Source organism: Liolophura sinensis, chromosome 2 (assembly GCF_032854445.1).
Source record: "Liolophura sinensis isolate JHLJ2023 chromosome 2, CUHK_Ljap_v2, whole genome shotgun sequence".
NCBI classification, from domain to species: Eukaryota; Metazoa; Mollusca; class Polyplacophora; order Chitonida; family Chitonidae; genus Liolophura; species Liolophura sinensis.
The window spans coordinates 26,276,130-26,288,836 of record NC_088296.1 but is presented as its reverse complement, the minus strand read 5'-3'; the positions used below and the strand labels follow the sequence as shown (position 1 = coordinate 26,288,836).

At 40.0% G+C, this 12,707-nt stretch overlaps 1 long non-coding RNA gene across 1 annotated transcript; it reads left to right on the top strand.

Annotated features, from left to right (window-relative positions):
- Positions 1 to 1,822: 1,822 nt before the first annotated feature.
- LOC135462705 (uncharacterized) lies at positions 1,823 to 9,528 on the top strand. Its single transcript, XR_010443478.1, has 3 exons — positions 1,823 to 1,931; positions 2,482 to 2,600; positions 9,432 to 9,528. It is a non-coding gene; the product is annotated as an uncharacterized LOC135462705 (long non-coding RNA).
- Positions 9,529 to 12,707: the final 3,179 nt, after the last annotated feature.

Sequence of the window (12,707 nt, the reverse complement as noted above, 5' to 3'; positions counted from 1 at the left end):
TGAAGAAGCAAAGGTAATCATTCTAGCAATTTGCTCACCTTATTTTAATTCCCCAAACTGATGACGCAAACGTAATCATTCTAGCAATTTGCTCATCTTATTTTAACTCCCCAAACGGATGAAGCAAACGTAATCATTCTAGCAATTTGCTCATCTTATTTTAACTCCCCAAACGGATGAAGCAAACGTAATCATTCTAGCAATTTGCTCATCTTATTTTAACACCTCAAACTGATGAAGTAAACGTAATCATTCTAGCAATTTGCTCATCTTATTTTAACTCCTCAAACTGATGAAGTAAAGGTAGTCATTCTAGCAATTCCCTCGTCTATCTTGTTTTAACCATCCAAATGAATACCTATTCAGTTGGCACAACTCTATATTTTTGGACTTATTGCAAAATATACTGTATTACTGCTATAGCATATCATGTTTAACATGGCAGACTTGTTCTGTTCCAACTATTCCAACGGAGTATTCTTGTTGGTGTTAACATAGTAATGTACATTACATAATATTATGTCGTAGTTGTATATTCTAGGATGACATCTGACAGAAAACACCAAAAAACCAAAAAAGAAAAAACAAAAAAACAACAACAACAACAACAAAACCCCTCCACTATACTGAATTAAACTTAACCCATTAGTTTTTCGAGTGGAGCATTCAGCTTCACAAAGTGTTTAGTACTAGACAGTTTTTGGGTCACGTTTGTAATTTTGGACTCATTCAACGTCTCACATAATCTCAAGGACTTTAACGGTTATGCAAGTCTGATAGTCTACTAAGTCCAGCCCTAGGATTACGTAAATATAACACGTACATGAGGTTCACTAGCCTTGCAATTCCCATTCGACCAGACCACCTAATGTCCACGGATGCACCAGTCTGACAGTCTGGTAAGTCCAGTCTTAGAATTACATAAAATACGCAAGTGTAAATTACGCTGTATCGACTTCAGTGCACTTCCTAAATAGTACATTTTGTCATTCATCGGTTAATCGACTTGAATCTTCTATGGAGTGGCATGTTTTGCTGTGAAGTGACCAATGGCGTCTAGAAGTGTGAATTTCTGTTTCAGGCTGTCAGGGTGTTAGCATTCTCCCATCAAGTCAGACGGTGAAAAGTGAAGAAAAAATAACTGTGACTTTACCCTGTATCCTACACACCTCCTGTCAAGACAGTCCCCAAATCACCTGGTATAAGGGGAAGCCAGGGATTGGCCAGAGAGTGCTGAGTGTAAACACGGCTGGTAAAGTTCTGGTCAACTCAAACTACACAGGCCGGGTACATCTTCAAGGACAAGCCAATCTGGTGATTATCTCCCCTCATCTGAGTGATGCCGGGAACTACAGCTGCGAGGCGCTGATCACAGTCGACATTCCGCCAATCGCAGCGGCCAGTGTATACTTGAACGTCACTCAGAAGAAAGAAATTAACGGCAAGTTAAATTTACATAAATAACGTAAAACTAGTTGGCATATATTAAGTAATTTCAGAGTCTTTGGTGCTCAGTTGAGAGCAATAAAAACCAACACATGATCAAAATTACATTACAGTAAACCGTAAAATCCAACTCCATGATTTTGGAATAAGATAACTTTGAAAATGTTGATTTCAAGACAAATCAAAGCTATTAGTTTTAATATCTTACATCCAGGTTAAATTAATTTGCACACTGCGGTAAAATAATTTTAGTACTTGACTCGACATCGATTATCTGTTGTAGATAATGGAGAGGGTGCTAATATATTCACTGGTTTCCAAATCTCTTCCGCTGAAAATTCCTGAAAGTCTGTAAACCTTTTTTATTCATGTTGCAGGTCCCCTGATCGGCAACAACGTGTCTATGATACTGGGTATTCTCGTCACCGTCGCCTTCCTCTCGGGTCTTGTACAGATAATTCTCTCCGGAAAACAGCTGCAGTTAGGTAAGGTTTCAGGGTAAATGTTCCCACGAAGCTAGAAAGGAAGTCAGTAGGAATGGTTAAGCTTTTCAGATAAAACATCACCAGAAGAATGCTTTACACATTTTAAGCTTTTTTTCCCCTCAAAGCACGAGAGGATATCGCGCCATATTGGTTTGAAAGGCGCGCGAGGTCGATATCTATCTTACTGGTTGGAAATAATTTCTAGGGACTGTGCCTGGTGTCAGCTACCGTCCTCTGTATCATTGTTCAGTTCCAGGTTTACCCCTCAGTTTTGTTGCTCTGTACATACATTTATTATGGATAGGACTGTGTCTGGTGTCAGCTACATCCTCTGTATCATTGTTCAGTTCCAGGTTTATCCTCAAGTTTTGTTGCTCTGTACATACATTTATTATGGATAGGACTGTGTCTGGTGTCAGCTACCATCCTCTGTATCATTGTTCAGTTCCAGGTTTACCCCTCAGTTTTGTTGCTCTGTACATACATTTATTATGGATAAGGACTGTGTCTGGTGTCAGCTACCATCCTCTGTATCATTGTTCAATTCCAGATTTACCCCTTAGTCTTGTTTGCCCTGTACATGGACTTGTTGTGGGATAGGACTGTGTCTGGTGTCAGCTACTATCCTCTGGGTACGTTACAGCCTGAGGGATGACACGTTGTACAGGGGTATGTATTTATAAGACTGTTATCACAGGAAATTAGAACAACCTGTTTCTTTTGAGAGACAAATTATTGGTACTTGTACCTGTGTATTGTTCTTGCTAATCTACTTGGTGGAATCTTTTCGCGTTTGTTCTTATATTTTGGCGTGATGGAATTCTCTTTATAATATTTAGGCAACTCTGCGACAATTTTCGTAAGAGAAATGCTTTAGTATGGAGTGCAAGCAGAAAAGCTCTATCGAAAGTGGAAAGTGAAACAAGATTGGCTTAGGAATGTTTCGAAAAGTGCTCGCATGTCAATAATGAACACAAGCGTATTGGAGCACAAAGGATTTTTTAAACTTATAAAGTACCTTGAGGTAGTTTATATTTGTGCTTTTATATGTTATGGCTTTTGAAATGGGAAAGAATCCGCTTATTGCATTACCTATTTGAATGTCTGGTATTGTTTCGGCAAACGTTATCAGAAACAGTGCATCGATTTATTGTCGATTGATGTTTTTGATTAGTGTTTTTACTCCAGAATATTTCACTTCTACTACGGTATTATGAGAAAATCGGGCAGAGCGAGGCAAAGTCACTACCATCTGCAGGTTGCTGCCAGTCTTTCCATGTACAGCTCTTTACCTCTTTGAGGTAAATACTCAGAAAGAATCAATAATGTTCTCCTATTCACAACAAATACCTCGTGCACTTATAGTAGAATTCATTACGTTAAAATAGCAATTCACGTGACTAATGTATTCTACTCCCGTTAGGATTGTGGGGGACACTCAGCTGAAATGTTTGTCTTATTGGGTTTTTTAATAACGCTATGAAAACAGGATCAGATAACTAATGTGTTATTGATGGCCGCTTTTCCACAGCCTGTGTCAGTTTGTCCAGACGAGTTATCTCCCCTTTCCACTCACCACTCTTTGAGTGAGTGCTTGGGGTTTAACGTCGTACTCAACAATTTTTCAGTCATATGACGACGAAGGAATCATTAGGGTGCATGCACGTGTAATGTGCCTCCTTGTTGCAGGACGGATTTCCACCGCTCTTTTATTTAGTGCTGCATCACTGAGACTACTTACCGAAGGCAAGTAAGCCGCCCCGCCCGAGCCATTATACTGATACGGGTCAACCAGTCGTTGCGCCATCCCCTTCATGCTGGACGCCAAGCGAGGAAGTTACAACTTCCTCTTTTAAAGTCTTAGGTGTGACTCGACAAAGGATTGATCCTGGATCTACCGGTCCCGAAGCGGACGCTCTACCAACTGTGCTATCCGGGCCGGTCACCACTCTTTGAAGCCTCCTGATTGTGCATACCTGATTGAGTAAGCTTGGTACTATTTAGCGTGACCACTTGGCTCGTTCCTGCCTGTATGTGTAGACCCACATGCATAGTTCTCACCCAAGGCAGACAACAGGCTCACGCAGAAAGAAGCTTTGTTACCTTCCAAACGGCTTTTTTCCAAAATTTCCTGTCTGTATTAATAAGGTAGCCATTTTTTGGCCAATATGTCCGCCCTGTAAAGTGACACATCCATAACGCCTCTGCACTTCACTACTATTATCAGAATGTATTAAGACAGCAGGCGTCGTCAAGAGTGTCGTGGGTTTGGTGCTTTTTGACCCTGCTTTGTGTATCCCCTTCAATGTGTTATCCGGATGTGTCGTCTTTACTTAGTGATCAGACTGTATCGTCTTCACTGTGTTATCAAGGTGTATCGTATCTACTTTGTTATCAGAATGTGTCGTCTTAATTGTCTTATCAAGGTGTATAGTCTTGATTGTGTTACCAGAGTGAATCACCTTTTACTGTATTATCAAGGTGTATCGTCTTTACTGTGTCATTAGGGTGTGTGGCCTTTACTGTATTATCCGGGTGTATCGCTTTGTATGTCTTATCAGGGTGTGTCGTCTTTACTGTGTCATTAGGGTGTGTGGCCTTTACTGTATTATCCGGGTGTATCATTTTGTATGTCTTATCAGGGTGTGTCGTCTTTACTGTGTCATTAGGGTGTGTGGCCTTTACTGTATTATCTGGGTGTATCGCCTTGTATGTCTTACCAGGGTGTGTCGTCTTTACTGTGTCATTAGGGTGTGTGGCCTTTACTGTATTATCCGGGTGTATCGCTTTGTATGTCTTATCAGGGTGTGTCGTTTAACTGTGTCATTAGGGTGTGTGGCCTTTACTGCATTATCCGGGTGTATCGTTTTGTATGTCTTATCAGGGTGTAACGTCTTTACTGTGTCATTAGGGTGTGCGGACTTTACTGTATTATCTGGGTGTATCGACTTGTATGTCTTATCAGGGTGTGTCGTCTTTACTGTGTCATTAGGGTGTGTGGCCTTTACTGCATTATCCGGGTGTATCGCTTTGTATGTCTTATCAGGGTGTGTCGTTTAACTGTGTCATTAGGGTGTGTGGCCTTTACTGCATTATCCGGGTGTATCGTTTTGTATGTCTTATCAGGGTGTAACGTCTTTACTGTGTCATTAGGGTGTGCGGACTTTACTGTATTATCTGGCTGTATCGCCTTGTATGTCTTATCAGGGTGTGTCGTCTTTACTGTGTCATTAGGGTGTGTGGCCTTTACTGTATTATCCGGGTGTATCGTTTTGTATGTCTTATCAGGATGTGTCGTCTTTACTGTGTCGATAGGGTGTGTGGCCTTTACTGTATTATCCGGGTGTATCGTTTTATATGTCTTATCAGGGTGTGTCGTCTTTACTGTGTCATTAGGGTGTGTGGCCTTTACTGTATTATCCGGGTGTATCGTTTTGTATGTCTTATCAGGATGTGTCGTCTTTACTGTGTCATTAGGGTGTGTGGCCTTTACTGTATTATCCAGGTGTATCGCTTTGTATGTCTTATCAAGGTGTGTCGTCTTTACTGTGTCATTAGGTTGTGTGGCCTTTACTGTATTATCCGGGTGTATCGTTTTATATGTCTTATCAGGGTGTGTCGTCTTTACTGTGTCATTAGGGTGTGTGGCCTTTACTGTATTATCCAGGTGTATCTTTTTGTATGTCTTATCAGGGTGTATCGTCTTTACTGTGTCATTAGGGTGTGTGACCTTTACTGTATTATCCAGGTGTATCGCTTTGTATGTCTTATTAGGATGTGTCGTCTTTACTGTGTCATTAGGGTGTGTGGCCTTTACTGTATTATCCGGGTGTATCGTTTTGTATGTCTTATCAGGGTGTGTCGTCTTTACTGTGTCATTAGGGTGTGTGACCTTTACTGTATTATCCAGGTGTATCGCTTTGTATGTCTTATCAGGGTGTATCGTCTTTACTGTGTCATTAGGGTGTGTGGCCTTTACTGTATTATCCGGGTGTATCGCTTTGTATGTCTTATCAGGGTGTGTCGTCTTTACTGTGTCATTAGGGTGTGTGGCCTTTACTGTATTACCGGATGTATCGTTTTGTATGTCTTATCAGGATGTGTCGTCTTTACTGTGTTATTAGGGTGTGTGGCCTTTACTGTATTATCCAGGTGTATCGCTTTGTATGTCTTATCAGGGTGTGTCGTCTTTACTGTGTCATTAGGTTGTGTGGCCTTTACTGTATTATCCGGGTGTATCGTTTTGTATGTCTTATCAGGATGTGTCGTCTTACTGTGTCATTAGGGTGTGTGGCCTTTACTGTGTTATCCAGGTGTATCTTTTTGTATGTCTTATCAGGGTGTATCGTCTTTACTGTGTCATTAGGGTGTGTGGCCTTTACTGTATTATCCAGGTGTATCGCTTTGTATGTCCTTATCAAGGTGTGTCGTCTTTACTGTGTCATTAGGTTGTGTGGCCTTTACTGTATTATCCGGGTGTATCGTTTTGTATGTCTTATTAGAGTGTATCGTCTTTACTGTGTCATTAGAGTGTGTGGCCTTTACTGTATTATCCAGGTGTATCTTTTTGTATGTCTTATCAGGGTGTATCGTCTTTACTGTGTCATTAGGGTGTGTGACCTTTACTGTATTATCCAGGTGTATCGCTTTGTATGTTTTATCAGGGTGTGTCGTCTTTACTGTGTCATTAGGGTGTGTGGCCTTTACTGTATTATCCGGGTGTATCGTTTTGTATGTCTTATCAGGGTGTGTCGTCTTTACTGTGTCATTAGGGTGTGTGACCTTTACTGTATTATCCAGGTGTATCGCTTTGTATGTCTTATCAGGGTGTGTCGTCTTTACTGTGTCATTAGGGTGTGTGGCCTTTACTGTATTATCCGGGTGTATCGCTTTGTATGTCTTATCAGGGTGTGTCGTCTTTACTGTGTCATTAGGGTGTGTGGCCTTTACTGTATTACCGGGGAGTATCGTTTTGTATGTCTTATCAGGATGTGTCGTCTTTACTGTGTCATTAGGTTGTGTGGCCTTTACTGTATTATCCAGGTGTATCGCTTTGTATGTCTTATCAGGGTGTGTCGTCTTTACTGTGTCATTAGGTTGTGTGGCCTTTACTGTATTATCCGGGTGTATCGTTTTGTATGTCTTATCAGGATGTGTCGTCTTACTGTGTCATTAGGGTGTGTGGCCTTTACTGTATTATCCAGGTGTATCTTTTTGTATGTCTTATCAGGGTGTATCGTCTTTACTGTGTCATTAGGATGTGTGACCTTTACTGTATTATCCAGGTGTATCGCTTTGTATGTCTTATTAGGATGTGTCGTCTTTACTGTGTCATTAGGGTGTGTGGCCTTTACTGTATTATCCGGGTGTATCGTTTTGTATGTCTTATCAGGGTGTGTCGTCTTTACTGTGTCATTAGGGTTTGTGACCTTTACTGTATTATCCAGGTGTATCGCTTTGTATGTCTTATCAGGGTGTATCGTCTTTACTGTGTCATTAGGGTGTGTAGCCTTTACTGTATTATCCGGGTGTATCGCTTTGTATGTCTTATCAGGGTGTGTCGTCTTTACTGTGTCATTAGGTTGTGTGGCCTTTACTGTATTACCGGATGTATCGTTTTGTATGTCTTATCAGGATGTGTCGTCTTTACTGTGTTATTAGGGTGTGTGGCCTTTACTGTATTATCCAGGTGTATCGCTTTGTATGTCTTATCAGGGTGTGTCGTCTTTACTGTGTCATTAGGTTGTGTGGCCTTTACTGTATTATCCGGGTGTATCGTTTTGTATGTCTTATCAGGATGTGTCGTCTTACTGTGTCATTAGGGTGTGTGGCCTTTACTGTGTTATCCAGGTGTATCTTTTTGTATGTCTTATCAGGGTGTATCGTCTTTACTGTGTCATTAGGGTGTGTGGCCTTTACTGTATTATCCAGGTGTATCGCTTTGTATGTCTTATCAAGGTGTGTCGTCTTTACTGTGTCATTAGGTTGTGTGGCCTTTACTGTATTATCCGGGTGTATCGTTTTGTATGTCTTATTAGAGTGTATCGTCTTTACTGTGTCATTAGAGTGTGTGGCCTTTACTGTATTATCCAGGTGTATCTTTTTGTATGTCTTATCAGGATGTATCGTCTTTACTGTGTCATTAGGGTGTGTGACCTTTACTGTATTATCCAGGTGTATCGCTTTGTATGTTTTATCAGGGTGTGTCGTCTTTACTGTGTCATTAGGGTGTGTGGCCTTTACTGTATTATCCGGGTGTATCGTTTTGTATGTCTTATCAGGGTGTGTCGTCTTTACTGTGTCATTAGGGTGTGTGACCTTTACTGTATTATCCAGGTGTATCGCTTTGTATGTCTTATCAGGGTGTGTCGTCTTTACTGTGTCATTAGGGTGTGTGACCTTTTCTGTATTATCCAGGTGTATCGCTTTGTATGTCTTATCAGGATGTGTCGTCTTTACTGTGTCATTAGGGTGTGTGGCCTTTACTGTATTATCCGGGTGTATCGTTTTGTATGTCTTATCAGGATGTGTCGTCTTACTGTGTCATTAGGGTGTGTGGCCTTTACTGTATTATCTGGGTGTATCGCTTTGTATGTCTTATCAGGATGTGTCGTCTTACTGTGTCGATAGGGTGTGTGACTTTTACTGTAGTATCCAGGTGTATCGCTTTGTATGTCTTATCAGGATGTGTCGTTTTACTGTGTCATTAGGCTGTGTGGCCTTTACTGTATTATCCAGGTGTATCGCTTTGTATGTCTTATCAGGGTGTGTCGTTTTACTGTGTCATTAGGGTGTGTGGCCTTTACTGTATTATCCGGGTGTATCGCTTTGTATGTCTTATCAGGGTGTGTCGTCTTTATTGTGTCATTAGGGTGTGTGGCCTTTACTGCATTATTCGGGTGTATCGCTTTGTATGTCTTATCACGGTGCATTACCTTTATTGTGTTATCAGGGTGCATCGCCTTTATGTTCTATGTGGGTGTTTCGTCTTTACAGTGTTGTTAGAGTGTATTGCTTTTACTGTGTTATTACGGTGTGTCGTCTTTACTCTTTTATCGGCGTGTATCACTTTACTATGTTATCCGGGTGTACCGCCTTTAAATGTTATTGGGGCGGGTCGTCTTTTCTGTATTTTCAGGGTGCATCATCTCTACTGTGTTATCGGGGTGTGTCACCTCCACTGTGTTATCAGGGTTTGTCGTCTCCACAGTGTTATCAGGGCGTTTATCTTTACTGTGTTGTCAGGGTGTGTCGTCTTTACTGTGTTATCAGGGTGTATCACCTTTACCGTATTATCAGGGTTTATAGTGCTCACTGTCATTAGTCTTCACTGTGTTTTCAGGGTGTACGTCTCCATTGGGTTTTCTGGATGTATTGCCTTCACTGTGTTATCATGATGTATAATTTTTACTGCGTTATCAAGGTGTATCGCTTTCACTTTGTTATCATTGTGTTATCAGATTGTGTTATCAGAGTCTATCGTCTTTGCTGTTTTACCAGGGTGTATCGGAACATCTGGTGTTGTCACCAGTGTCATCGGCTTGACGATTTGTTCCTGCTGTCAGTTACAACGAGCCGTAGTCTGGTGTCGAGAGAGAACACGTATGTACTCTTTGCCAGTTTTTCAGGGCAAAACACATGATTAAATCCTACCAGCTTTTAAAACAACTAAACTTGATCAGAAATTTTAGTTTCACAACACACATTTAAGGTAAATGCAAAAATGTATCTGTCTGTTTGAAGCTGTTGTTGGAACTAAATTTGGATAAAGATTTGATGACGTCATTTGCATAACGAGTGACCTAATATACGTTCTGTATCACAATTTGAGTGAGAACCAGTACATGGTCATGGGCTTACAAGGGCCACTGCCCCGCTTTCCTCCCACCATAATGCTAACCGCTGTTGTATAAGTGAAAGATTTGTTTGTGTGGGGTCATAGGTTAGACATTATTCTTATTTTCATGGGATCATACTTGAGAGATTACTCTGATTTGTGTGCGGTCATAGGTAAGACATTATTCTGATTTGTGTGGGGTCATAGGTAAGACATTATTCTGATTTGTGTGAGGTCATATGTAAGACATGTTTCCTATTTATGTGGGGTTATATGTAAGACATTATTCTTTTTGTAAGTTGTAATAGGTAAGACATTATTCTGATTTTTGTGGGGTCATAGGTAAGGCATTATTCTGATTTGTGTGGGGTCATAGGTAAGACATTATTCTGATTTGTGTGGGGTCATAGGTAAGACATTATTCTGATTTGTGTGGGGTCATAGGTAAGACATTATTCTGATTTGTGTGGGGTCATAGGTAAGACATTATTCTGATTTGTGTGGGGTCATAGGTAAGACATTACTCTGATTTGTGTGCGGTCATAGGTAAGACATTATTCTGATTTGTGTGGTGTCATAGGTAAGACATTATTCTGATTTGTGTGCGGTCATAGGTAAGACATTATTCTGATTTGTGTGGTGTCATAGGTAAGACATTATTCTGATTTGTGTGCGGTCATAGGTAAGACATTATTCTGATTTGTGTGCGGTCATAGGTAAGACATTATTCTGATTTGTGTGGTGTCATATGTAAGACATGTTTCTTATTTGTGTGGGGCTGTAGATAAAATATTATTCTGATTTGTGTGTTTCATAGGTAAGACATTATTCTCATTTGTGCGGGGTCATAGGTAAGATATTATTCTGATTTGTATGGCGTCACAGGTAAGACGATATTCTTATTTATATGGGGTCATAGGTAAGACATGTTTCTTATTTGTGTGGTGTCATAGGTAAGGCATTATTCTTATTTGTGCGGTGTAAGGCATTATTCTTATTTGTGCGTTGCCATAGGTGAGACATTACTCTTATTTGTGTGGGGCTATAGGTAAGACCTTATTCTTATCTGTGGGGGGCTATAGGTAAGACATCATTCTTATTTGTGTGGGATCATAGGTAAGAAATTTTTTTGATCTGTGTGGGGTCATAGGTACGACATTATAGTTATTTGTGTAGGGTCATATGGAAGACATGTTTCTTATTTATGTGGGGTCATAGGTAAGACATGCTTTTTATTTGTGTGGAGTCATATGTAAGACATGTTTCTTATTTGTGTGGTGTCATAGGTAAAGCATTATTCTTTTTTGTGCGGTGTAAGACATTATTCTTATTTCTGCGTTGCCATAGGTGAGACATAACTTTTATTTGTGCGGGGTCATAGGTAAGACATTATTCTTATTTGTGTGGGGTCATGGGTAAGACATTATTCTAATTTGTGTGGGGTCATAGATAAGACAATATTCTTATTTGTAAGAGGCTATAGGTAGGACCTTATCCTTATTTGTGTAGGGTCATAGATAAGACATTATTCTGATTTGTGTGGGGTTATAAGTACGACATGTTCCTTATTTGTGTGGGGTCATATGTAAGATATGTCTCTTATTTATATGGGGTCATATGTAAGATATGTTTCTTATTTGTAAGTTGTAATAGGTAAGACATTATTCTGATTTGTGTGGGGTCATAGATAAGACAATATTCTTATTTGTAAGGGGCTATAGGTAGGACCTTATCCTTATTTGTGTAGGGTCATAGATAAGACATTATTCTGATTTGTGTGGGGTTATAAGTACGACATGTTCCTTATTTGTGTGGGGTCATATGTAAGATATGTCTCTTATTTATATGGGGTCATATGTAAAATATGTTTCTTATTTGTAAGTTGTAATAGGTAAGACATTATTCTTAATTGTGTGGGGTCATAGATAAGACAATATTCTGATTTGTGTGGGGTTATAAGTACGACATGTTCCTTATTTGTGTGGGGTCATATGTAAGACATGTCTCTTATTTATATGGGGTCATATGTAAGACATGTCTCTTATTTATATGGGGTCATATGTAAGACATGTTTCTTATTTGTCAGCTGTAATAGGTAAGACATTATTCTGATTTGTGTGGGGTCATAGGTAAGATATTATTCTGATTTGTGTGGGGTCATAGGTAAGACATTATTCTGATTTGTGCGGGGCCATAGGTAAGATATTATTCTTATATGAGTGGGGTCATGGGTAAGACATATTTCTGCTTTGTGTCGGGTCATAGGTACGACATTATTCTTATTTGTGTGGGGTCATATGTAAGGCATGTTTGTTATTTGTGCGGGGTCATAGGTAAGACATTATTCTGATTTTTGTGGGGTAATAGGTAAGGCATTATTCTTACAATAAAGCTGAAGTTTTTTTAATACTACACCATAAATGTCTTTTTTAATACAACAGCACATATATCCAAACGTTTGTTTCGAAAGCGTACATGTAAAAACGTCAACGATTTTGAACTTTTACTATAATTTGATAAACAGTTACACATATCCTTCAACCAACAGTTACAACTTGGTAGGTCATACATATAGGTAAGTTGTCCTATTACTTGAACGATCTACTCCGCACAGTGCACAATGCATGTCCAATGTTTTAGAAAGCCCCCATCACTGTGCCGCGGAAACGCCAGGGACGAGGGCAAGTGAAGAACCTATGCTGAAGTCACTACCGTACATGAACGGGCGAGCTTCTGTTGGCCCGTCGGCAGTCAAACTTCCACCTATGGTCACTGGGTGGTGCCTTGACGAAAAGACGTGTTCAAGATGTTAACGAGAAATCAGCGACTATAAACAACTTGAAGATATGAAAATATGCTTACAGTTCTTAACCTAGATACAGGTAAAGGGCACACAATGGTAGCTATGCTGTACACAATACGTGAACGCATTTGCTGGA